We start from the raw sequence: 4311 nt of genomic DNA on the forward strand, positions 1-4311 counted from the left end.
AATTTGAATGGGTTTTTCTTTTATATGTTGTATTGAATCACACAACGCTGATATTCAACAAAATTTTCACCAAAATTCTTTTCCCTCCCCTGTAACCCTAGCCGCATCTTTGCTTATAATGTTGTAACTAAACCCACACACAAAACTTCATTCCCATTCACCACCAAAAGATAATCAAACAAGAAGATAATTTTCTCTCACCAAAATCAAAATCGAAAACCCAAAACTTTTTGTTTTTAATCTACCGTAATCGAAATCCATCTCCGAATCTGATTTCTTCCCATTAAAAAACTCATTTAAGAGTTTGATTTCCCAGTCAATTTTTAACCCGATTTGGAATATGACTTCAGATGGATGCTTAGTATGTTGTAATCTGAAACCCATGAAATGTTTTGGTATTCAATCATTTACAATTTTTCAGTCAGTCAACAAAATATTTTGTGTATTTTAGAAATTTTATATTGCTATCAGTCAGTCAACAAATTTTTTTTAATAATTTGAATGGGTCTTCTTATTAATTTGATGGTGATGGTGGTGGTTGAATCCAACTAATTGAATCACACAAATAGTTTATCTTGGTGAGTGCTTGCTATTGCTATCAGTCAGTCCTATTATTACTAGCTATAGTGATGATAGTCCCAACTATTTAATGGTGGCTTTCTTTTTTTCCACTCATATTGGTTCAACTCATTAATTCTGAACAAGACCCTAGTGGAAATTCAATCTAATTTTTGGTTTAATTTTTTCATTTAGGTGCTTATGATGGTGAAGAGGCAGCTGCACATGCATATGACTTAGCTGCATTGAATTATTGTGGAAGAGAAACCATCCTTAATTTCCCTGTAAGTAATCAATTTCTTAACCCACCATTTCTCCTAATCTAAGACCTTTGCTAGGTGGAGGTAGGACTCAGATTAATAATCTCTAAGTCTAATTCTACTGTCTAAGTCAATACAACGCAGAATAGCACTATCATCGATACCAATAGAACCCTCTAATTCTCCAAGGGTATCTTAACCAACAGACGGATATAACTACTGTCTAATTCTAAATTTCAGTGTTGTTCTCTAGATTTCAGTGCTGTTATTAGGACCCTTTGAAGCCTGTTAACTTTTTTTGCTTTCTATTCATATCACTTGTTCTTTCTAGTGAGGAAGCATGGTTGAGATTACAGAATTGATGTCAACGAGACCTCATATTCCCTCTCAAGATGCATCTCAATCCGTGCAACAAAGGGTCAGGGTTGTTATATCTCCGCCACCTCCACCTCCACCATCTTCTCAACCTGAGGTCAGGGAAAGTATGAAGTGGAACAGAACATCTTCGGTGTGGGAGCATTTCCAAAAGAGTGTTGATGAAGCTGGTATTAAATGGGGGAAATGTAACTACTGTGAAGGTGGTAAATATATGGCTGGTGGTAAGAAGTATGGCACATCAAATTTGAACTGGCATTTGACCAAGTGTCGGAAGTATTTGGAGTCACTAGAAGCTGCGCAGTTGGACTCTCTCGGTCAGCCTAGCAATCTGGGAGATCAGCAGCAAACAGTTGGGGTTACATTCTGTCAAGATGGATGTAGGAGAGCCTTGATAAAGTTCATCATCACAGATGAACAGTCTTTCCGAATGGTTGAAGGAGAAGGATTTATAGCATTTTGTAGATATCTTGAGCCGAGGTTCAAACTTCCATCGCGGATGACCGTCTATCGTGATATCTGTGGACTGTTTTTGAGTGAAAAAGCCAATTTGGTGAACTATTTCAAGTCGAACAAGGTTAGAGTTTGTCTCACAACCGATACATGGACATCCATTCAGAACTACAACTACATGGTGGTTACTGCCCACTTCATCGATGACCACTGGAAGTTACACAAAAGAATAATATGTTTCTGTCAAATTACTAGTCATGGAGGTGAGCATATTGGAAGAGCATTGGAGAAATGTTTGATAGAGTGGGGTCTTGAGAGAGTGTTCACCATCACGCTCGATAATGCATCTGCAAATAAAAAAGCAATTGAATATGTCCAAGAGAAAGTTGTAAGTTGGGGATCGTCAATTGTAGGAGGTAAACATTTACATGTAAGGTGTGCTGCCCACGTATTAGCTTTAGTTGTTAAGGATGGGTTGAAGAAATATCATACTTCAGTGAGCAGAATCAGGTCGGTGGTTAAATACGTCACGGCCTCTCCTGCTAGAATGAAGAAATTCTTAGATGCCTTATTTCTTGAAAGAATGGAATACAAAAAGGGATTAGTGTTAGACGTGAAAACAAGATGGAACTCCATTTACTTGATGTTGGATGCAGCAGAAAAATACGAAAAAGTCTTTATAAGGCTAGGACGATCTGATAAATCATTTCGTGAGAGGTTTATCTTCGATATTCCCGATGAATCAGTAATGGGTGTTAATGTTGATGATACTGACAATACTGATTTTCTTGATGAATCCAGTTCTTCTGATTCTGATGCTGATGAAGTTCCCTTATCTGGTCGAAGAAAAGCCAAGAAGAAAAAGCCTCGCGTGCATGCTCCTGAAAAGTATGACTGGGCTAATGCTCGAGTCCTAGTTCAGTTTCTACAGGTATTTTAAAGATTTTATCAGTAGTTTATATTTCGTTCTTTGGTTAGTTTATCAGTAGTTTATATTTTGAAGCTTCTCTTGCAATATCATATGAATGCTGCCCATTCGTAATGCAATATCAGTAGTTTATCAGTAGTTTAAATTTTCTTTTTTAACAACTGCATGTAGTTTTGTGTGGTTCTCAGTTTGCTTTTTCAGCAATTGTAATTCGTTTTCCTGTTAATGAATTCTCAAGATCACTGTGAAACATCACCTCTTTCTTTTTTTGATGAATAAACTTTGAAACATTATAGCTAGATCTTTTCCTCAAGGGAGCTCTAAACATTATAACTATTCATAATGCAATATCAGTAGTTTATGTTGAAGAAAAAATCATTGAAATCATGTTGTTGTTTTTTTTGCTTGATACTAAAAGATTTTTATTCATTAGTTCTTACGAGAACTTGCATAATCTTCCTCTATCCATTTAATAATGTCAGAGGATAGTTATAATCACGATAGAATGGTGAGCTTCAAGCCTAGCCTTTTCAGCTAAGGCATGAGCCACACTGTTACCTAACCTATTAACTATCTTAACAAACCAATTAAAGGTTTTTACGAGAAAATTTACTCTTAACTGCTAAAATTAAGTTAGGATTGAACCTATGCACTTGTAATTCCTCACCGTGTAAAGATTTCACCACATTGTCGCAGTACATCTCATATATCACTTTATTAAATACCAATTCCTCAATTCATTCAACTGACAATTCCAGAGCTTTGCATTCAAAATGTTCAGCTCTCATCTCTACATCCACCTCCTCTGCATGCACCTCTTCCTCTAGAATGGTACCCTTTACTCCTATGGCTTGACCTGCACAATCACGAATAATTAGTCAAATATTGTCTCTTTTTTTGATGAATCCCCATTGCTATTTGTCTACAAAAGTTGGTCCCATCCCATAGAGAAAGAAAAAAAGTCTGATATACACACTTTCTTCTTCTTCATATCAAGATCAAGTTATCAAACAACTTTATTTTTGTGTATTAGTTCCCACTTTATTTTTCTTCCATCAATTATTAGAAAACTCCACATGGGTCTCTCCCCCCAATTTGATCTCATTTAAAACTTAAAAAATCTACAAACCTTTTTTAGTACTCACATGTGATGTAAGTTGTAGGCCAGAACACTTTCTCCATTATTATTCAACCTTTCTTTTTTTCCCTTCTAATTCAAGTGAGTCGCATATGGTGTATGTTTGTTGCATCTTTCAACATCATCAAAAGACTCATGCATTGTCGATCCAAAACATATTTCAGGGAATGTTTTCTCTGAAAAGCGAGAACTGAATACTGGTGTTCTCATCATAATACATCATCAATTGGCTGATGGAGCAACTTAAGCATCAATCCCATAAAGTCTCTGTAAAGTCATGTGCAAGAATGATATTTTTTTAAACTCCACTTTACCTCTGATCTTTTTACTCTTAACCTCCACTTTATTTGCGTTTAACAATCCTATTTGGTGATGGCACAATAACGTTTGTTGAAGGTTTGTATATCTGATGATGATATTAAATTAAAAATTGTTTATCTTTTTAAGAATGTCTCATGAAACATATCGTTCCCTCCTCCATCTACTTTCTGCCCTCGATCAATTTCAACATTATTTTTGGAAGCATTTTCTATCGGGGAATTTCAACATCATTGCAGGTATTCTTAAGGGTTTGATGATGATGATGGATTTGTGTTCTC

This window comes from Papaver somniferum, chromosome 9 (genome assembly GCF_003573695.1).
Source record: "Papaver somniferum cultivar HN1 chromosome 9, ASM357369v1, whole genome shotgun sequence".
NCBI classification, from domain to species: domain Eukaryota; kingdom Viridiplantae; phylum Streptophyta; class Magnoliopsida; order Ranunculales; family Papaveraceae; genus Papaver; species Papaver somniferum.